This window comes from Atractosteus spatula, chromosome 10 (assembly GCF_055471065.1).
Source record: "Atractosteus spatula isolate fAtrSpa1 chromosome 10, fAtrSpa1.hap1, whole genome shotgun sequence".
Classification (NCBI taxonomy): Eukaryota; Metazoa; Chordata; class Actinopteri; order Semionotiformes; family Lepisosteidae; genus Atractosteus; species Atractosteus spatula.
In genome coordinates this window covers 27,289,449-27,312,868 of record NC_142715.1, presented here as the reverse complement: position 1 = coordinate 27,312,868, position 23,420 = coordinate 27,289,449, and the positions used below count along the sequence as shown (strand labels likewise).

Below are 23,420 nucleotides of genomic sequence, written 5' to 3'. Positions count from 1 at the left end.
ACACACAGAAAGGCAAGATTGTCTTCCTATGGAGCCACAGATTCTACAGAGGTAAAGCTGCCTAACAGTGGAAACCTAACGGTGTCAACGAAGCTTTAGGCATTTAAATGGTAAGTATGGATCAATCCAGAGTTGACAACGCACGCAACCGTACGGTCACCCTCCACACTGCCTACACAACAAACATGTCAAACAGACAGGATACCTTCCAACAAGGAACCAGGATCATCTACAAAATGATCCAAACAGTCCACCATTTACAAAACACAGCAGTTTTATTGGACGGGAGAACCGAGCACCCGCCAGCCTACGACGGAAGACCGAGGAACTCATAAAACCTGCCAAGCCACCCAAACTCACATATTTGAAGCTGGTAAGCAATGCCAAAAATTGGCTTCACACCACACTGCAGATCCTCGAAGAGCAAAATCTGTCATACAACTAGAGGATCTTGAGCTTCCCCACTGGGAGGAAGCTTTCACACTTGCTTCCAACTGATCAAAGAAACATTATGGGAGGAAATTGCAGAACACCACCTTTGGACCCTACAGTACACAAGCTATCAATACTGGGTTAGGGAAGGACACTCGGGCAGATCAAATTATCACAGCAGTTTTTAAATTCTACAACGACTTCTACTGGAAAGACTGCGAACAAGACCAAGTAAGAGTTAAGTTGTTTTATAAAGTCATTAATTTAGAGCAAGGTATAATTCTGATAAAAATACAATAAACAATATGGTGAAGCTATTGGAGAGAAAATTAAGGCTCGGTTAAGAAACTGAAACAGTCTTGACTTGTTCCTTTACACAAAAGTTATTTATTTTCAAAAGAGACCCATGAGGATTCCTCTGGTGTGCAAGACCTGCCTGAAGACATTTGACCAGTTTCCTCTTCACCTAAAGAGGGTGTGTATGAAATGAGCCTCAGCAGAGGAGATCAGCAAGTTCCTTCTCCAGGCCAGGAAGGACTTGTTGAATCACCTGAGGAATGGGCAGGTCGGGGATTGCATGTGTGGTGAGAATGTGAGACTGGCGGAGTCCATGGACTGTTTTATGTGGAATCCTGAAGACACATCAGCAAGGTAAGATATCTATAATTTATAAGGCTTCTTCTGTTTCATTTCTAACCTTTACCTTTATGTAAGGGTATGTTAAAATGATATACCAGCGATCCAGATGCCCTGAGCAAGAGGCTGCTGTCCAGGAGGAAGAGATGCCAGAGACTGAAGTGGAAGAGGAAAGGGAAGATGTGAGTTCTGGAGAACTTTCTATTTTTTTCCAAATGTATCTTTTGTTTTATACTTGTATTCTAGTTTGTCTTAGAAGTAAAAATGTTTAAATGTGTATTTTGTATTCCTACTGTCCTCCCAGTTCTTAAAAGCCATCAGCAGGCTCTCAGGAAGACGGTGACCCAGGCTGGACTGGACAGAACGCACTCCCTGGATGCTCCTCACCTGGCTGGGTTTAAACAGGACCTTACCAAGGATCTTGGAGTGGCAGATTGCTCTCAGGAGGTATTTATTTTTAAAGTCATTTAAAATTGAGCAGTGATATTTCCATAGCACATGTTTTTACTCCTTAGCTTAAAATTCACCCATGTGAAATCTCAGCCATAAACATAGTGACTCTACATTTGTCAGGTAGAAAATGTTTCCAGATTCCTGTTTTTATGGATCCATCTGCATCTTCCTTAAACTTTGTAAAGGGCCTATCCAAAACAACAATTATTGTAACCAAATGAAGACCACTGGACTATCTCACCAAATCATTGCTAATTATATTAAGAACATAAACCATTTTCCGGGCTACATCCTAAATGATATCAGTGTGAAAGTAGAGGATCCCAGCCTGGCTAACCTCATCATCAACTTCCAAAGTATCCTAAAGGATATTCAGAAGAAGAACAGTAAGAATGTTGCCAAGAGATTACTAAAAATAGGTCATTTTCATTTTAAAACTTCTTTCAGTTGTACTTTTAATCTGAATACAAAAAAAGTTGATGAGTATTAATTTCTCCCACAGATATAGACAGTTGCAGAGTCCAGAACCAAGTACGAAGGATTGCTGGAAGGTGTTGCAAAGTGTTGCAAAGAGAGATGTGTTGCACAGACTGGGCAAGACATCACCTTGCCTGAGCAGCTTCTTGTACTGTATTACCTGCAGGTCTTTCTCCAGCTGAAGCACCTGTAGCACCCAGGGGTGGTAAAGAACATGACAGTAAGAATACTTCATACAACAAAAGTAAGAAATTACATATATGGGATTTTTACAGTTTGATGTATTCATTTTTATTTTCTCGCTATTACAGGTTGAGGAATGGGTGCAAAGAAAGTGTTGTTTCAACAAGTGGGCACAAAAATGGTCATAATTCCTATTAAAGAGCACAAAACCTCAAACAACAGCTGGCTTCCCTTGCATTGAGTGAAGAAGAGGAACATGCAAGTTGATGGCTACATTGATATACCCATCCACTCAATTCAGGGTTGTGGTAGAACTGGAACCATCCTGGCAAGCAGTGGATGCAAAGTACTGTATCACCCATAATGTGACACCAGTCCATCACAGGACTCACTCACACCATGGCCAATTTTCATAGAAGCCAATTAAAATCCATGTTAATACCGAACAAAAGACCTCCACCTGCATAGCTCCAATCATGTACGGTATTTAAGAAAATATGGAATGTACCTTAATTGCATTTTATTTGTGTTTTATCAGCCGTTTCATCTTTACTTCACTAAACAGCGCTGTACTGCCCAGGTCAGCAGCTGTGAAAGGAGACGCAGAAGATGGACTGGTCAGCCAATGTATCAACAGTGTCTGAAGTGCTTGAGAAGTGGAAGCCCAACACAGGACTGCCACCAAATGGCATGCAAATTAAAAAGTTGATAAAGTATCAAATCTGGGAAGGCCTGAGCATCACTGACGATCCTGTGAAGGGGAAGAAGTTTGTGACTTCCAGGTGTTTCCAGAAGGGAGAGGTGGTGTGTGATTACAACGGCAAGGTCATCACAAAGACAACTGCTGAAGCTCACAGATGACAGAGGGAGACATGAGATGTCTTTTCTTTTCAGATGAACCTGCACAAAAACTGTGCATTGATGCTCGTGAAAAACACTGAGCCTGCCTCCCTGATAAGGAGGCAAATCGGAAGATGGATAAATCCATCAAAGAGAAAAGACAATGTAAGGGCTGTAAGAAAGTCATTTATAATCAATGAACAGCCTGTCATAATTCTGTCTGTGACAAAAAGGGACATTGTTGAGGGGAGAAGAGCTCCTCTGTGATTACAGCATTTCCAGGAAATAATTTCAAGGTGAAGGACAAGCTCTGGAGTGGTTGGTTCACTGACCATTTCCAAAAAAGAAACTAAGTAAGTATATTAAAGTGCATATTTTGAAGATATTCATTTTCTTGTACCTTGGAATTAATGTAAAAATTATATTCGTGTTAATGTCTTGAAAATAGCATTTCTCATTCTCATCAGCAAGGATATAAGGAAGGGATATGGGACTGCTAAAAAGATACATGATTTTCAGAAGAGTACAGAAGGCAGATAACTATCCCACTCAATTGTTACTGCAAAGAAATGCCACAGTGTAAACAAAAAGGTGAACCATTCTTGAAATTTATTGACAGAATCTGAATAGCACGGCATTCCCAGACCAGGCACTGGAGTTTCCTGCAGCGTTAGATGGGTAGTCTCTTGGTAAGAGAGAGATCGACAGAGTACTGGACTTCATGAACGACACCTTTCCAATTCATCGAGAACAGAGCCCACAAGATCTAGAGTCTAGAGAACAGTTTCTTACAATATTAGTGGTAGTTTCTGAATAGGTTAAGGACAACATAGTTGTAGAGCTATCTTGCAACTTCTTAAAAGTTGTAAAAGTGATTACCATATTGCCAGTGGTTTATATTTAAAACCTAAAGATTTTAAATTGAATCTTTCTTAAACAAAGGACATTTTTCACAGGAACAGCAGCCTAAATCAGTTGATGACTGTAAATATGACAAGCTTGTGATAAATTGTAAAGTGCAAAACAAAGTTGTATTGTTTTGGTTTTGTCTTCAACATCATATTAATAGGCATGTTATTTTTAGAGCAGCTGTCTGCCATTCACCACCAGCCAAGATGCCACGAGGTACATGAAATGACCCAGAAGTACTTAATGATACAGAGAAGAGCATATGGGGGGAAAAAAAAAGAAGACAAGAAATATCCATTAACACGTGCATCTAGAAGCCAGAAGACGGGTGATGATCAGCATTTCAAAAGCAGACACTGGAGGTTGAATTCAAGTTTTAACAGTGATTGTCTATGTTTGGCTTCAACACAAATCATATTAATATGCTCACGTTATTAATTTGTACAAAGTCCCCAATATTCATTACAGGCGACGTTCCCAGGAGTACACACGACCCAGCCAGAACGTGGCTAGCTGACGTGCAGTGGACCTCAGGAAAAGAACTCTTGCCCACATGGATGTCTCTGCTCTGAAAACCACTGGATAAAGGTATATGGCGGTCTGTTCTCAGCTGTTGATTTTGTGAAAAATATTGAATATGAAAGATTGAAGTGTCACTATTCAATGAAGTTCAGACATAAGTATTATGTTGAGAAGCTAGATCTGTTCTACTAATAGCTTTAGTACCTTAATATTGTACTGTTTGCTCTGGTTTTCAGACATCAGTCCAAGATCATTGGTGGGTTAATTGATTTCTGGTAAGATTGGCCCCACGTTTGAGTGTGTGTTTACATTTCTATCTGGCATCCTCAAAAGATGGTTTTGTTTCCTTTTCTTAATTGCTCTTGATTACTAGAGTTTATTTGGCATGATACATTTGTGATAAATGCTTTTTCTTTGTGAATAGTCTTATTTTAATCTACATAATGTCAATGAGTTAGGACCTTAAAGAACAAGCAGTAAAAGAAATGACATTTCAGGTTTATTAGCTAAAGTTACTGAGATTCCTTTACAGTGCAGAGACCCATCTTTAATATGCTGTGTGTGCTCATAATGGACTTGAAATTTGTTTTTGTCACAATGTAAAGGTATAATAAATAGATAATATACTCTATTCATCAAGACTTGACTATTTTAATTCCATACTTCCATTAACTGCTTTGGAATGCATTCCTTACAATTTTCCTAAATAATCATTGTCTCACAGTGTAGACCTGGGTGACATAACAGGGGTCAGGGCTGTGTTGACTGGAGGTTTGTGTAGACTGGCCATTGTCTATGTGAGACTGTGGGATCACTAGGGGTTCCCCCCCCCCAACACCTGTAACATTGTCAAGTGGTATAATTACCTACAAAAGCTAAAGTTTCCTCCATTAAGGGGTCACTATTTGTCAGTCACTATCAGTCCGGGACACTCTATGCTAGATTGGACTGTTGTCTTTGGAAGATGGGGTCACAGGTGATGAAATAGACCACAGTGGCAGTCCTGCCTAGCTGTTATATCACTGACAGACTCACCCACACATTGAGAAGAGAGCACTGGTTTCTGTGCAGAAAGCAGAACAACTCACTTTAACTGGTCAATTAGGTCTAATGAGTTTTATTGCCCTTGACATCTAACTTACTCCAGCCCCCCTTGTGGAAACAACCCCTAATTACTGTTCATGAGCTCCTGGCCACACTTGTTCCCAGTGGAACCAACCTGGAGCAGCAGGACAGAGGTTTTTTTTTTCTTTAAGTTGTCTGCTGTTGTAAAACAAGTCATCCCTTGGGAATAAAAACTCTCCCTCTTGTCTGGTTGGTATCTCCTTTATTTGCCCCATATTCCCAGGGCAAAGCAGCTGAGTGATCAAAAGCTGAACTGCAAGGAGCTGAATTTCACACTGGGTTACAACAGACCCTGGTGGGAGAATGGGCAGGAGAGGGCCGGTTGTGCTCCTGAACTAGTCCCCTCCTCTCCTACTCTCGTATTTGCATCACAGTCTATAAACTCCAGCCCTATTGCTTTTCTTCCAGTTCATTTTTTTTAATACAGCTCGTGAATTATGTATACTCTTGTGAAGTATCAAGAAAGCACTCTTATCTTTATTCCCGACGGTCTAGCACAGTAACCACAACTCCAATAACTTTAACTAGAGGAAGAAATCCATCTTCTGCTCAAAAGGAAAAAAAAAACATTGAAATCATAAATCTCCAACACTGGCTGGAGACTCTGTGTGTCCGTGCTCAGCGGTTATATAGGACAGGACTCAGCGCGCAGCAGGTGCGGCTCATTGCTCTACGCTCCCCGTACGGAATGCGCGTCTCCTCCTTCCAGACTCATAACACCGCTGCATACATCCCTCTTAAATCCCAGAAACACAGAAACTCCGGGGTGTTTCTGTGAGTCAGTTACAAGCAGTCTCTGTTAGAGGTTACAAGCAGAAACAAAAAAAGCGCTGAAAGCAGGAAGTTATTTCTGCTCGTAGGCATAAACGTGTAAAAATAAATTTTCTGATTACTAAACCCCTAATAAAATCCATCTAAGTCTCCCTTTCGTTCCCAATGCACATAACTGAATATAAACCAGTCAAGTTCAGGTACTTTTCTGATGTACAGTATCTGAATAGTTCTGGCGCGGCTGTTGTAACAAAGATACTTACGGACTTTTTTTTCATACGAGCTCTTGCCGTTTTTAAAATGAATATTGTAACGCCCTCGCCTGGTGGTGAGGAGGAAGCGCCCCTAGGCGCTCGTAGTACCGCGGGGCATGCTGGGAGTGGTAGCCGGGGAGAGTATGAGGGTCAGCACGATGACCAGCGGCTGACCCTACCTGTGTAAATAATGTCCTAGTAATTCGAGTGCCCTGTGTAGTCCTGTAAAAGTGTAGTGTGTTGTTAGGTAATTACCACCCTAAATATGTGTACGTGTTCCGTCAGTCTCCTCATGTGTGTGTAGATCCTGTGTTTGGTTTTGGTGTGATTGTCAAATAAAGTCAGTGTTTTGGCTGGTTAATCGCGTCTCCACTGTTCTTTAGTTCTGAAAAGAACCTGCAACGCTACAATATTTTTTTGAATTCGCTAAATCACACGAAACACCAGCATCACTTATTGTAAGCATCTGACCAATTACATTCCTGAATATTAAACCCATTTAGCATTTATTTTTAACTTGTTTTTTTTTAAATTACACACCTGTTAACTTAGTCCGGATCGCGGTCACCGAGGACCACTCCTGTCTCCCCAGATGACACTTATTATTTTTAAGATAAACGCGAGATAAACAACGTTTGTTTGAAACCGCTCCACAAATTTTCTCACATGCACGTATTCTCAAATATCACCACAACAAAATCATAAATTTTGTTTCCACAGACATGACACTATTATGCAATAAACCAATAAATTAATGAACTAGCAGAATCCCAATAAAAACACCCGATCACCTGGCCGGCCCAGCATGTCAACATCATACATTTTTACCAACAAAACCGCAAAGGCAAAAACCAGCATATATATATCCCATGTTTTTACCTTATTCTGGAGCATGATATATATCCAAAATAACCCAGACTAGTTTATCTCAAGAGCTAGAGACTAGTAAACGTTACTGATTACGTAGTAAATGTTTGAAGAACGAGCGCCAGAAATTGATTGGTAAAAACCGCTGTCATTCTTTGTATTTTCAGCCATTCAGAGCCCTTAGGGGGTGAGACTTCCTCTAGAAGCTTCAGGCTGCATTTTTAGCTGTCAATCATTGACTCAGAAGGGATAATCAATCAGGTTTTTATCAGTTTCTTATCAGTGCTCCTTTTTTTCACACCAGAAGGCAACTCTGAGTTTTTTTTTCATTGCATAACAGCAGGTAAAGGCTCTCTAGCAGTGTCTTAAGGTTTTTATAGCAATTGCAATGGTTTTTATTCTTATTATTTTCTATATTTTTATGATTTTTTATTATAGGCGTGAAATTCAATTCCAGGTCCAGTCTTCACAAAACATGATGTAGAATTTTTTCTAATTGATCCATTTGTCCCAAATTTTTATCCAAGCTAGTAGCCACCTAGAACAAGGTTTTCAAATCATTCCCAGGCCCTTGACATGCATATAGTTGAAAACTCTGACCTCTGAAGACCAAAAAAAAATGTTCGCCAGCTGTTTTTTTTTGTGTTTTTTTTTCATATGTTTGTCTGCTGAGTGGACACATTAAGAAATATAAGAAATTTGACTATTCACACTCAAAGCCAAGGGGGTTAGCTTCAATTTAAGACCTGAACCAGGCTCCTGCTATGTTCTGCTGCAGAGATATAACAAATGTTTAAGGGGGAGGAAATTCCAGGTGGACATTGGCTAAATATGTCACTGGTAGTAAAAGGTTAAGTATTCTTGCCATTTTTAGCATATTGTAAGTGGATTTTTTGCAAACATTTTATTTTTTAAATCACATGAAACACAATCAACCCATTGTAACTTTATATTGATAATTCCTGAGCTTTATAACTGTGTATTATTTCTTTTTACCTTGTTTTAATATTTTTTTTATTATTTTTGCATTTTACAGAGCTTTTTAATATATTGTGAGCATTTTAGTGTCATTTTAAAATAGGACTATCAATGCTCCTGACTTTTAAACCTGTATTTATTCTGACATTATTATCTCCACCTGCAGATGAGGGAGGTATTTGATCTTAAATTTGTTGATTTGGGGGGAAAATATACATTCATTTCCTTGTATGTATCACCAGTGGGAAAATTGGCATTTTTGGATGAATTGCAATCTTTACTGCAAGGCCTTCAGACTGATATAGAAATGACTGGAGATTTAAATGACACATTTGATAAATCAGACAGGAACAGCATAACATCTAAAATGGCAGAACCCTCTAAAGTACTGAAAAAATTCCGGCACATTCATAATAAATACAATTTATTTAATTTAAAGCATAAAATTTGCTTTAAAAAGAAAACCACAATTTGTACGATATCATATTTCAATATCGACGTTCAGATGAAGAATTTGAGAATTTGAATATCAATGGAGAGTACATTGATTTTGGGACAATGTTTGCATCTGAATAATCCTTCCTCCTGGAAAGAAGGAAAAAAAAAAGTTTTGAGTCTCAGTCTTCAGGATCCCCCCCAAAAAACGTGCAAATTTGTTTCCGATGTATTTTGGATAAAGATATAACTCTCATAGAAGATACATTTTATCAGTTGAATGCAGTCGATACTTTCGACTTTTTATATGATGATAGGACCTACATTTAGGGCTCAGTACTGATAACACTGCTGCTATTGATGGAGTAGAAATAAGTGATGTACTGGCAGTTTTTTTTTTTCTGAGGCAAGAAGTCCTAGAACACCTCCTATAAAAATGTTAAGATTCAGAGCAATAAATATTTTTCCACCTCACCTAATGCTATTGCATTAACGAGGCTGAAGTTGGCTTCTTATTTGCCAGCTGCTGCTTTGCGTTTTTCGTTCCATCTTAAATGCTGCTGCTGTGATGTTATGTCGTCTTTCGCCTGTAGATGGCTCTCTACAGTCATTTTTAAAAATACTTATCCGGATGTATTACTGTACATTTCCTCAGTAAAGGGGAATATGTAAGTAGAGACTGTCCAAATTGCATTTTTGTATGAAACACATTTCAGAAACACAACTCACAATAAAACAAACTGGCATGTTATACCAGTAGTAAATAAGACAAAGGCAAAACGTAAATTCACTGGCACTTTCTGCATATTTTCCAGGACCTTGCCTTCTGATCATAAAAAGTCTCAAACTCTTGCATTTTACAAGAAATTTTAATATAGCAGTTTTAAATGGGACATTTATAACATGGCATATGAGACTATATGGTTAACTGAGGATGAGCAGAGGGTGATCGAACCTACCTCCTGGTTATAAAAATGTCTAAAAATTCTGACACAGATGTGTGAGAGACACTGGAAAAGACTATCAAAATCCTGAACTTCAGGACATTGTACTGTACCGTTTTTTAAATACAACCTTCTGAACATGGCATGAGAGAATACATTGTCAAATGATAAATGCAATGTTTGCTATATTGCTAGGGCCCTCCCTCCTGATTTTAAAATCGTCTCATATTTCTGACATCAAGGTGTGAGACACAATACAACAGACTGTCAAAATCCTGAACTTCAGGACATTTTATGATACCATTTTAAAAATATGACCCTCTGAGCATGGCATGTGAGAAAATGGCATGTGAGAATGCATTGGGAAAAGGTGAATGCAATTTCTGCTGAATTGCTATGGCCCTCCCTCCTGATTACAAACTCGTCTCACAATTCTGACACTGAGGTGTGAGATACAATGTGACAGACACCATTAAATCGTGAAGTACAAGAGATTATACAGTTACTTTTTTTTTAATATTGACCCTCTGGCATGTGAGGACTTGTACTCAACAAAATAGCACACATTCTGCCAATTTGCTTTGTCCCTCCTTCCTCGTTACCAAAACATCTTAGTATACCGACACTAAGGTAAATGTCTCTAAATCCAGAAGTTAAGTTGTCAAAGTATATCGGAGTCAACCGATATTGATCAGGTTCTGCTGATGCCGAGCCCGCAGCCTTCACCATAAGGTCCAATTCCCCAAGCCTACTGACCTTATATGTCCATCCCTTCTCGTCAAAATTCTTATTTTCACAGGTTACCCTTCAGAAATTGCAATATAGAATGAAAAAACTCCAATAGATCTCTGCTGCTGTTGGCGATTTTCCTTTAAAAACAAATGATTCTCCAGAAATTTTACGGAGTGTATCACTTACACCGAGACCGAGAAGTGTTAAGCTGTACATGAGTCTTTGTGGCTCGGCTGTTAACCAAAAGGGTGGTGGTTTGAGACCATCCAGGGATGCTATGAGCCTTTTAATGAACACACCCTCTTCACTTCATTTCTCCACGGCCAGTCTTGTACCGCAATCAAATACAGAGCCCGTAGGGGGCAGTAAGCCCGCATATATAGATCACTGTGTATATAATGAAGAAGCAGAGGTTAGTTTCTCACATGCATGTTGCAGAGCCTTACGCAACTCGTACCAACAGCTGGGGTTTGATCCCTGCACGGGCTATTAGTTGAAAGACCATTGTAAATGACGTGTAACAGCTTTATCCAGTTGGCTTTTATGTTACATACTAAATTGCTATCTTGAAACCAAAATAATTAGAAATATGGAACACAACCGTTGTTCCCCAAGAAGGAAAGCTGTTTTACACTGATGTCACTCCTTTTTATTTAATCCAGATTTTAAAGACAACTCCACCCTCAAAGGAAATCAAAGGAAAATGTTGTATTAGCACGAGCTGCACAGGCTCTGAATCAGACCATTTCAATTAGTCTGATCAGTGCAGGACAAGTTAATGTAGAACTACTGCTTTGTCTATCTCTTGTTTGTATATAAATAAATGTCTCTGAAAACTTAATGTTAGTTTTTAATTTAGTTTTAGTTTTACGATGTAGGTCATGCGTTGACATATGCACAAACACACGAAATGTCTCATTCATGATTCAGCTCATGCTCCATAGGAGAGAAAAGATTCCTCCTGTTTCTCGTACAATTCACTTCACTGATAAGCAAGATTTGTCTTTCATCTTTCGCAAGCTGTATAGATTTCTTTCAAAACAAGTTGTTCCAGAAAGGAAACGAGCACTTGCATTCACCTGAATTAAAAGGCATGGAATTTGCCCGTAAGGATAAATTCTGTACAGTAAGACAGGAAGAAAGGCACCGCTGGGAATCGGACCCAGGATCTCCTGTTTACTAGACAGGCGCTTTAGCCAACTAAGCCACGGCGCCGGCAAAGTGCTGTCCTTTGACAGCCACTTGGACACGTCTCAACTGCTCTGAGACATCTGCGTTCGGTGTGCACCGAGACTGCTCGCCTTGCAAGTTGCCTCATTTACATGCGATAGCTCCACCACTAAGAGAAAGGATGAGAAATGGCTTTTATCTGGCACTTTTCATGTCAGAGGATCTCAATCTGCTTTCCGTGTACAAGAGGATGTCCAACTCATGTAGCTAAAGACGTAGACGACAGTGCTCCACTGAAATCTTGATCTCACAACCCTCGGCATGACTCCGCTGTGTTCTGCTTTAGACAAAGGGGGGAAAAGTCTTCTTTCATCACACGTTTTGCACTGTTTACGGTGTTTGCAGTGCTCTTTCTTAAATGAAAACCAGGAATCGGCACCATATGAGGTGTGAATAGATAATATTGGAACAAGTAGCCTCGCCATTCCATGCGTGACGTGAGCAAAGTGTAATTCCTGTCTTTATAGTGTGCTTGTTAGAGACTTAGCTGGCACCCAGAGCGCTTTAAATCCGGGAGACAGCAGCCCAAGACAAGAGAGCTTCCTTCGTCTATGTTTTTTGCGTGAAGGGGGGAAACCATGCGTGTGCTGCAAACGATCTTAGTATCGAAGTGGCGTCCCACATAACCGATCCGAACAATCTGCTTTACAGAGGAGCACTGCCGGAGCTTATCGTTGGCAAACTGAAGACCAGGCCGACCTCTTCTGTGACTCTTGAACACTGAATCTCAAGGTTGTGAATTCAAGCTCCACGCTGGCGGGAAATTCCATTGGTAATGATCACATTTTCTTGCATGCTAATCAAAAGAAATATTAAGAAACTTTTCCCGATACCAGTTTTTTACAAAAGTAAAGGCACACGGCACATGTGTGCCACATCACGTCCGAGTTTAGTGACAACTACCTCAGAGATTGTAAGCTGGGTAGTTTCAGATCAGATCACTTTTTTTTATCAAAGGTTCAAGCAAACCCGAATACTTTTGCAAGAGACATTTCAGAATCCCAGTCAAATCCAGTACGATTGCTGGATCCTTCGAATTCGACTGAACTATAGCACAGATCTGCAGTCCACCATTAGAATACTGTGGGTGTGTTGTATAAGCCACACAGCCAAAATAGTTCTAAAACAGGAGATGCATCCTCGTTTAGGAATGTGGTATAAAGTGAAATGGTCTGGGAAGAGTCCTACGTTTGAACAGTTCAAAATAGACGTAAAGGGGTATTTACGGACTCTTTCGAAATGTAAGAACAAGCTGCGCGGACCTTATCTTTATTTACCTCGTGTAATCGTTTTTCATAAAGTGTAATTGTATTATAGCATGTGCCCCTGATGATTTTCTTGATACGTTATATGTGCTCTTGTTTGTATTGTATGTAGTTTTGTTGTTCAAATAAAACGTAAAAGACACAACTTTCCGGATGCGGCTGCTGTAAAAATAAAATGACATCAAGGGTGCTGTACGCAGAGGTCTGAAACCTGCTCCACAGAAGATCTTTATCCAGAGGTGTTAAAGAAGTCGAGATCTCACCATGAGAGGGGAAGCATCTCAGAAAAAGCAGGTGCAGTCGGTTCCACGGTCATAACGCCACTAAGTCGGGCGACAAGAGCAAAACCCACCCGACCTCCTCCGAGCAAGTAATGAGACAAAGAGAGCGCGCACAGCGGGTAGCGTGGCCAAGCGGTCTAAGGCGCTGGATTAAGGCACCGGTCTCTTTGGGGGCGTGGGTTCGAATCCCACCGCTGCCAGGTGCTTCTGTCGCGACCCCCTTTCAGCTGACTTCAGACGAAAGGGAGGGAACTGCTTTTTGGCAGTCTCTCGAGAAACTAAGCAAAGTGTTTAAAGATACTTTCTCAGCTTGACATCAAGGCACAAAACAAAAACCTTCTTGCGTCCTCTCAACCCAAAAGCGCTTTCCCACTTTTTGCGTTATGCAGGGAACGACGTCTGCCCAGATCACTTTTGTGTCAATGCAAATCGTAGTGTGCCCTCCGTTTTAATGTTGGCTGTGCTGGCGTGCCGCTTCTGTCTGTGAAACTTGAATGTTCTGCTTCTTCACACCGAATCGTTGGCGGGGGTTGAGCTTGTTAAATCTTTGCGCATAGCGCTCCTTTGGAAGTACTTTGTCCAAGTTCAAAAGCGATCGTGGGATTTACTTCATGCGTTCAAGAAGCATGCCTTGCACGACAGATTTAAATGGGGAATGGATCCTGCTTCTTGCTGTTTTTCCTGTGGTTGCAGTTACAAAGTTGATCGTGCTTTCACATTCTGTTAACAGTATTCACTGGCTGAGCTTTATCAGTTGGTTCGTAAAGGAATCTCTGCTTCGGTTCCAGAAAAGTCATCTGTAGTGTGTTCTTTCCCGTGCCCATGGCAGTCTTTTAAAGCTGGTAGTAATGGCGGCGAAGTTAATTTTTTATCCTCATTAAAAGAATAAGGACGGGCTGGGGCGAGCTGCATTTACTACTCTTTCAGCTAACCGCCGAACTCGCGAACTGATTACACTGCAGAGCCACAGGCGCCTCGCTTTTCTCCATTCTCTGGGTTAGAGTGAAAAAAAAACACTGCTGGTATTAGCTGGCCTGCTGGGAGTACCTCTTCTTCACTGATAAGCAAGATTTGTGTTTCATCTTTCGCAAGCTGTATAGATTTCTTTCAAAACAAGTTGTTCCAGAAAGGAAACGAACACTTGCATTCACCTGAATTAAAAGGGATGGGATTTGCCCGTAAGGATAAATTCTGTACAGTAAGACAGGAAGAAAGGCACCGCTGGGAATCGGACCCAGGATCTCCTGTTTACTAGACAGGCGCTTTAGATAACTAAGCCACGGCGCCGGCAAAGTGCCGTCCTTTGACAGCCACTTGGACACGTCTCAACTGCTCTGAGACATCTGCGTTCGGTGTGCACCGAGCCTGCTCGCCTTGCAAGTTGCCTCATTTACATGCGATAGCTCCACCACTAAGAGAAAGGATGAGAAATGGCTTTTATCTGGCACTTTTCATGTCAGAGGATCTCAATCTGCTTTCCGTGTACAAGAGGATGTCCAACTCATGTAGCTAAAGACGTAGACGACAGTGCTCCACTGAAATCTTGATCTCACAACCCTCGGCATGACTCCGCTGTGTTCTGCTTTAGACAAAGGGGGGGAAAGACTTCTTTCATCACACGTTTTGCACTGTTTACGGTGTTTGCAGTGCTCTTTCTTCAATGAAAACCAGGAATCGGCACCATATGAGGTGTGACTAGATAAAATTGGAACAAGTAGCCTCGCCATTCCATGCGTGACGTGAGCAAAGTGTAATTCCTGTCTTTATAGTGTGCTTGTTAGAGACTTAGCTGGCACCCAGAGCGGTTTAAATCCGGGAGACAGCAGCCCAAGACAAGAGAGCTTCCTTCGTCTATGTTTTTTGCGTGAAGGGGGGAAACCATGCGTGTGCTGCAAACGATCTTAGTATCGAAGTGGCGTCCCACATAACCGATCCGAACAATCTGCTTTACAGAGGAGCACTGCCGGAGCTTATCGTTGGCAAACTGAAGACCAGGCCGACCTCTTCTGTGACTGTTGAACACTGAATCTCAAGGTTCTGAATTCAAGCTCCACGCTGGCGGGAAATTCCATAGGTAATGATCGCATTTTCTTGCATGCTAATCAAAAGAAATATTAAGAAACTTTTCCCGATACCAGTTTTTTACAAAAGTAAAGGCACACGGCACATGTGTGCCACATCACGTCCGAGTTTAGTGACAACTACCTCAGAGATTGTAAGCTGGGCAGTTTCAGATCAGATCACTTTTTTTATCAAAGGTTCAAGCAAACCCGAATACTTTTGCAGGAGACATTTCAGAATCCCAGTCAAATCCAGTACGATTGCTGGATCCTTCGAATTCGACTGAACTATAGCACAGATCTGCAGTCCACCATTAGAATACTGTGGGTGTGTTGTATAAGCCACACAGCCAAAATAGTTCTAAAACAGGAGATGCATCCTCGTTTAGGAATGTGGTATAAAGTGAAATGGTCTGGGAAGAGTCCTACGTTTGAACAGTTCAAAATAGACGTAAAGGGGTATTTACGGACTCTTTCGAAATGTAAGAACAAGCTGCGCGGACCTTATCTTTATTTACCTCGTGTAATCGTTTTTCATAAAGTGTAATTGTATTATAGCATGTGCCCCTGATGATTTTCTTGATACGTTATATGTGCTCTTGTTTGTATTATATGTAGTTTTGTTGTTCAAATAAAACGTAAAAGACACAACTTTCCGGATGCGGCTGCTGTAAAAATAAAATGACATCAAGGGTGCTGTACGCAGAGGTCTGAAACCTGCTCCACAGAAGATCTTTATCCAGAGGTGTTAAAGAAGTCGAGATCTCGCCATGAGAGGGGAAGCATCTCAGAAAAAGCAGGTGCAGTCGGTTCCACGGTCATAACGCCACTAAGTCGGGCGACAAGAGCAAAACCCACCCGACCTCCTCCGAGCAAGTAATGAGACAAAGAGAGCGCGCACAGCGGGTAGCGTGGCCAAGCGGTCTAAGGCGCTGGATTAAGGCACCGGTCTCTTTGGGGGCGTGGGTTCGAATCCCACCGCTGCCAGGTGCTTCTGTCGCGACCCCCTTTCAGCTGACTTCAGACGAAAGGGAGGGAACTGCTTTTCGGCAGTCTCTCGAGAAACTAAGCAACATGTTTAAAGATACTTTCTCAGCTTGACATCAAGGCACAAAACAAAAACCTTCTTGCGTCCTCTCAACCCAAAAGCCTTTCCCACTTTTTGCGTTATGCAGGGAACGACGTCTGCCCAGATCACTTTTGTGTCAATGCAAATCGTAGTGTGCCCTCCGTTTTAATGTTGGCTGTGCTGGCGTGCCGCTTCTGTCTGTGAAACTTGAATGTTCTGCTTCTTCACACCGAATCGTTGGCGGGGGTTGAGCTTGTTAAATCTTTGCGCATAGCGCTCCTTTGGAAGTATTTTGTCCAAGTTCAAAAGCGATCGTGGGATTTACTTCATGCGTTCAAGAGGCATGCCTTGTACGACAGATTTAAATGGGGAATGGAGCCTGCTTCTTGCTGTTTTTCCTGTGGTTGCAGTTACAAAGTTGATCGTGCTTTCTGTTAATACTGTTAACAGTATTCACTGGCTGAGCTTTATCAGTTGGTTCGTAAAGGAATCTCTGCTTCGGTTCCAGAAAAGTCATCTGTAGTGTGTTCTTTCCCGTGCCCATGGCAGTCTTTTAAAGCCGGTAGTAATGGCGGCGAAGTTAATTTTTTAACCTCTTTAAAAGAATAAGGACGGGCTGGGGTGAGCTGCATTTACTACTCTTTCAGCTAACCGCCGAACTCGCGAACTGATTACACTGCAGAGCCACAGGCGCCTCGCTTTTCTCCATTCTCTGGGTTAGAGTGAAAAAAAAACTGCTGGTATTAGCTGGCCTGCTGGGAGTACCTCTTCTTCACTGATAAGCAAGATTTGTGTTTCATCTTTCGCAAGCTGTATAGATTTCTTTCAAAACAAGTTGTTCCAGAAAGGAAACGAACACTTGCATTCACCTGAATTAAAAGGCATGGGATTTGCCCGTAAGGATAAATTCTGTACAGTAAGACAGGAAGAAAGGCACCGCTGGGAATCGGACCCAGGATCTCCTGTTTACTAGACAGGCGCTTTAGCCAACTAAGCCACGGCGCCGGCAAAGTGCTGTCCTTTGACAGCCACTTGGACACGTCTCAACTGCTCTGAGACATCTGCGTTCGGTGTGCACCGAGCCTGCTCGCCTTGCAAGTTGCCTCATTTACATGCGATAGCTCCACCACTAAGAGAAAGGATGAGAAATGGCTTTTATCTGGCACTTTTCATGTCAGAGGATCTCAATCTGCTTTCCGTGTACAAGAGGATGTCCAACTCATGTAGCTAAAGACGTAGACGACAGTGCTCCACTGAAATCTTGATCTCACAACCCTCGGCATGACTCCGCTGTGTTCTGCTTTAGACAAAGGGGGGGAAAGACTTCTTTCATCACACGTTTTGCACTGTTTACGGTGTTTGCAGTGCTCTTTCTTAAATGAAAACCAGGAATCGGCACCATATGAGGTGTGACTAGATAATATTGGAACAAGTAGCCTCGCCATTCCATGCGTGACGTGAGCAAAGTGTAATTCCTGTCTTTATAGTGTGCTTGTTAGAGACTTAGCTGGCACCCAGAGCGCTTTAAATCCGGGAGACAGCAGCCCAAGACAAGAGAGCTTCCTTCGTCTATGTTTTTTGCGTGAAGGGGGGAAACCATGCGTGTGCTGCAAACGATCTTAGTATCGAAGTGGCGTCCCACATAACCGATCCGAACAATCTGCTTTACAGAGGAGCACTGCCGGAGCTTATCGTTGGCAAACTGAAGACCAGGCCGACCTCTTCTGTGACTCTTGAACACTGAATCTCAAGATTGTGAATTCAAGCTCCACGCTGGCGGGAAATTCCATAGGTAATGATCACATTTTCTTGCATGCTAATCAAAAGAAATATTAAGAAACTTTTCCCGATACCAGTTTTTTACAAAAGTAAAGGCACACGGCACATGTGTGCCACATCACGTCCGAGTTTAGTGACAACTACCTCAGAGATTGTAAGCTGGGTAGTTTCAGATCAGATCACTTTTTTTTATCAAAGGTTCAAGCAAACCCGAATACTTTTGCAAGAGACATTTCAGAATCCCAGTCAAATCCAGTACGATTGCTGGATCCTTCGAATTCGACTGAACTATAGCACAGATCTGCAGTCCACCATTAGAATACTGTGGGTGTGTTGTATAAGCCACACAGCCAAAATAGTTCTAAAACAGGAGATGCATCCTCGTTTAGGAATGTGGTATAAAGTGAAATGGTCTGGGAAGAGTCCTACGTTTGAACAGTTCAAAATAGACGTAAAGGGGTATTTACGGACTCTTTCGAAATGTAAGAACAAGCTGCGCGGACCTTATCTTTATTTACCTCGTGTAATCGTTTTTCATAAAGTGTAATTGTATTATAGCATGTGCCCCTGATGATTTTCTTGATACGTTATATGTGCTCTTGTTTGTATTGTATGTAGTTTTGTTGTTCAAATAAAACGTAAAAGACACAACTTTCCGGATGCGGCTGCTGTAAAAATAAAATGACATCAAGGGTGCTGTACGCAGAGGTCTGAAACCTGCTCCACAGAAGATCTTTATCCAGAGGTGTTAAAGAAGTCGAGATCTCGCCATGAGAGGGGAAGCATCTCAGAAAAAACAGGTGCAGTCGGTTCCACGGTCATAACGCCACTAAGTCGGGCGACAAGAGCAAAACCCACCCGACCTCCTCCGAGCAAGTAATGAGACAAAGAGAGAGCGCACAGCGGGTAGCGTGGCCGAGCGGTCTAAGGCGCTGGATTAAGGCTCCAGTCTCTTCGGGGGCGTGGGTTCGAATCCCACCGCTGCCAGGTGCTTCTGTCGCAACCCCCTTTCAGCCGACTTCAGACGGAAGGGAGGGAACTGCTTTTTGGCAGTCTCTCGAGAAACTAAGCAAAGTGTTTAAAGATACTTTCTCAGCTTGACATCAAGGCACAAAACAAAAACCTTCTTGCGTCCTCTCAACCCAAAAGCGCTTTCCCACTTTTTGCGTTATGCAGGGAACGACGTCTGCCCAGATCACTTTTGTGTCAATGCAAATCGTAGTGTGCCCTCCGTTTTAATGTTGGCTGTGCTGGCGTGCCGCTTCTGTCTGTGAAACTTGAATGTTCTGCTTCTTCACACCGAATCGTTGGCGGGGGTTGAGCTTGTTAAATCTTTGCGCATAGCGCTCCTTTGGAAGTACTTTGTCCAAGTTCAAAAGCGATCGTGGGATTTACTTCATGCTTTCAAGAAGCATGCCTTGTACGACAGATTTAAATGTGGAATGGAGCCTGCTTCTTGCTGTTTTTCCTGTGGTTGCAGTTACAAAGTTGATCGTGCTTTCACATTCTGTTAACAGTATTCACTGGCTGAGCTTTATCAGTTGGTTCGTAAAGGAATCTCTGCTTCGGTTCCAGAAAAGTCATCTGTAGTGTGTTCTTTCCCGTGCCCATGGCAGTCTTTTAAAGCTGGTAGTAATGGCGGCGAAGTTAATTTTTTATCCTCTTTAAAAGAATAAGGACGGGCTGGGGCGAGCTGCATTTACTACTCTTTCAGCTAACCGCCGAACTCGCGAACTGATTACACTGCAGAGCCACAGGCGCCTCGCTTTTCTCCATTCTCTGGGTTAGAGTGAAAAAAAAACTGCTGGTATTAGCTGGCCTGCTGGGAGTACCTCTTCTTCACTGATAAGCAAGATTTGTGTTTCATCTTTCGCAAGCTGTATAGATTTCTTTCAAAACAAGTTGTTCCAGAAAGGAAACGAACACTTGCATTCACCTGAATTAAAAGGCATGGGATTTGCCCGTAAGGATAAATTCTGTACAGTAAGACAGGAAGAAAGGCACCGCTGGGAATCGGACCCAGGATCTCCTGTTTACTAGACAGGCGCTTTAGCCAACTAAGCCACGGCGCCGGCAAAGTGCTGTCCTTTGACAGCCACTTGGACACGTCTCAACTGCTCTGAGACATCTGCGTTCGGTGTGCACCGAGCCTGCTCGCCTTGCAAGTTGCCTCATTTACATGCGATAGCTCCACCACTAAGAGAAAGGATGAGAAATGGCTTTTATCTGGCACTTTTCATGTCAGAGGATCTCAATCTGCTTTCCGTGTACAAGAGGATGTCCAACTCATGTAGCTAAAGACGTAGACGACAGTGCTCCACTGAAATCTTGATCTCACAACCCTCGGCATGACTCCGCTGTGTTCTGCTTTAGACAAAGGGGGGGAAAGACTTCTTTCATCACACGTTTTGCACTGTTTACGGTGTTTGCAGTGCTCTTTCTTAAATGAAAACCAGGAATCGGCACCATATGAGGTGTGACTAGATAATATTGGAACAAGTAGCCTCGCCATTCCATGCGTGACGTGAGCAAAGTGTAATTCCTGTCTTTATAGTGTGCTTGTTAGAGACTTAGCTGGCACCCAGAGCGCTTTAAATCCGGGAGACAGCAGCCCAAGACAAGAGAGCTTCCTTCGTCTATGTTTTTTGCGTGAAGGGGGGAAACCATGCGTGTGCTGCAAACGATCTTAGTATCGAAGTGGCGTCCCACATAACCGATCCGAACAATCTGCTTTACAGAGGAGCACTGCCGGAGCTTATCGTTGGCAAACTGAAGACCAGGCCGACCTCTTCTGTGACTCTTGAACACTGAATCTCAAGATTGTGAATTCAAGCTCCACGCTGGCGGGAAATTCCATAGGTAATGATCACATTTTCTTGCATGCTAATCAAAAGAAATATTAAGAAACTTTTCCCGATACCAGTTTTTTACAAAAGTAAAGGCACACGGCACATGTGTGCCACATCACGTCCGAGTTTAGTGACAACTACCTCAGAGATTGTAAGCTGGGTAGTTTCAGATCAGATCACTTTTTTTATCAAAGGTTCAAGCAAACCCGAATACTTTTGCAAGAGACATTTCAGAATCCCAGTCAAATCCAGTACGATTGCTGGATCCTTCGAATTCGACTGAACTATAGCACAGATCTGCAGTCCACCATTAGAATACTGTGGGTGTGTTGTATAAGCCACACAGCCAAAATAGTTCTAAAACAGGAGATGCATCCTCGTTTAGGAATGTGGTATAAAGTGAAATGGTCTGGGAAGAGTCCTACGTTTGAACAGTTCAAAATAGACGTAAAGGGGTATTTACGGACTCTTTCGAAATGTAAGAACAAGCTGCGCGGACCTTATCTTTATTTACCTCGTGTAATCGTTTTTCATAAAGTGTAATTGTATTACAGCATGTGCCCCTGATGATTTTCTTGATACGTTATATGTGCTCTTGTTTGTATTGTATGTAGTTTTGTTGTTCAAATAAAACGTAAAAGACACAACTTTCCGGATGCGGCTGCTGTAAAAATAAAATGACATCAAGGGTGCTGTACGCAGAGGTCTGAAACCTGCTCCACAGAAGATCTTTATCCAGAGGTGTTAAAGAAGTCGAGATCTCGCCATGAGAGGGGAAGCATCTCAGAAAAAGCAGGTGCAGTTTTTTATCCTCTTTAAAAGAATAAGGACGGGCTGGGGCGTGCTGCATTTACTACTCTTTCAGCTAACCGCCGAACTCGCGAACTGATTACACTGCAGAGCCACAGGCGCCTCGCTTTTCTCCATTCTCTGGGTTAGAGTGAAAAAAAAAACTGCTGGTATTAGCTGGCCTGCTGGGAGTACCTCTTCTTCACTGATAAGCAAGATTTGTGTTTCATCTTTCGCAAGCTGTACTTTTGCAAGAGACATTTCAGAATCCCAGTCAAATCCAGTACGATTGCTGGATCCTTCGAATTCGACTGAACTATAGCACAGATCTGCAGTCCACCATTAGAATACTGTGGGTGTGTTGTATAAGCCACACAGCCAAAATAGTTCTAAAACAGGAGATGCATCCTCGTTTAGGAATGTGGTATAAAGTGAAATGGTCTGGGAAGAGTCCTACGTTTGAACAGTTCAAAATAGACGTAAAGGGGTATTTACGGACTCTTTCGAAATGTAAGAACAAGCTGCGCGGACCTTATCTTTATTTACCTCGTGTAATCGTTTTTCATAAAGTGTAATTGTATTATAGCATGTGCCCCTGATGATTTTCTTGATACGTTATATGTGCTCTTGTTTGTATTGTATGTAGTTTTGTTGTTCAAATAAAACGTAAAAGACACAACTTTCCGGATGCGGCTGCTGTAAAAATAAAATGACATCAAGGGTGCTGTACGCAGAGGTCTGAAACCTGCTCCACAGAAGATCTTTATCCAGAGGTGTTAAAGAAGTCGAGATCTCGCCATGAGAGGGGAAGCATCTCAGAAAAAGCAGGTGCAGTCGGTTCCACGGTCATAACGCCACTAAGTCGGGCGACAAGAGCAAAACCCACCCGACCTCCTCCGAGCAAGTAATGAGACAAAGAGAGAGCACACAGCGGGTAGCGTGGCCGAGCGGTCTAAGGCGCTGGATTAAGGCTCCAGTCTCTTCGGGGGCGTGGGTTCGAATCCCACCGCTGCCAGGTGCTTCTGTCGCAACCCCCTTTCAGCCGACTTCAGACGGAAGGGAGGGAACTGCTTTTTGGCAGTCTCTCGAGAAACTAAGCAAAGTGTTTAAAGATACTTTCTCAGCTTGACATCAAGGCACAAAACAAAAACCTTCTTGCGTCCTCTCAACCCAAAAGCGCTTTCCCACTTTTTGCGTTATGCAGGGAACGACGTCTGCCCAGATCACTTTTGTGTCAATGCAAATCGTAGTGTGCCCTCCGTTTTAATGTTGGCTGTGCTGGCGTGCCGCTTCTGTCTGTGAAACTTGAATGTTCTGCTTCTTCACACCGAATCGTTGGCGGGGGTTGAGCTTGTTAAATCTTTGCGCATAGCGCTCCTTTGGAAGTACTTTGTCCAAGTTCAAAAGCGATCGTGGGATTTACTTCATGCGTTCAAGAAGCATGCCTTGTACGACAGATTTAAATGTGGAATGGAGCCTGCTTCTTGCTGTTTTTCCTGTGGTTGCAGTTACAAAGTTGATCGTGCTTTCACATTCTGTT

At 42.3% G+C, this 23,420-nt stretch overlaps 5 non-coding genes across 5 annotated transcripts; 2 read left to right on the top strand and 3 right to left on the bottom strand.

Annotated features, from left to right (window-relative positions):
• Positions 1–11,699: 11,699 nt before the first annotated feature.
• trnat-agu (transfer RNA threonine (anticodon AGU)) lies at positions 11,700–11,773 on the bottom strand. The gene has a single exon. It is a non-coding gene; the product is annotated as a tRNA-Thr (tRNA).
• A 5,621-nt stretch (positions 11,774–17,394) lies between these two features.
• On the bottom strand, positions 17,395–17,468 carry trnat-agu (transfer RNA threonine (anticodon AGU)). The gene has a single exon. It is a non-coding gene; the product is annotated as a tRNA-Thr (tRNA).
• Positions 17,469–19,147: 1,679 nt separating this feature from the next.
• trnal-aag (transfer RNA leucine (anticodon AAG)) lies at positions 19,148–19,229 on the top strand. Its single transcript has one exon. It is a non-coding gene; the product is annotated as a tRNA-Leu (tRNA).
• A 1,011-nt stretch (positions 19,230–20,240) lies between these two features.
• On the bottom strand, positions 20,241–20,314 carry trnat-agu (transfer RNA threonine (anticodon AGU)). The gene has a single exon. It is a non-coding gene; the product is annotated as a tRNA-Thr (tRNA).
• Positions 20,315–22,813: 2,499 nt separating this feature from the next.
• trnal-aag (transfer RNA leucine (anticodon AAG)) lies at positions 22,814–22,895 on the top strand. The gene has a single exon. It is a non-coding gene; the product is annotated as a tRNA-Leu (tRNA).
• The last annotated feature ends 525 nt before the right edge of the window (positions 22,896–23,420 follow it).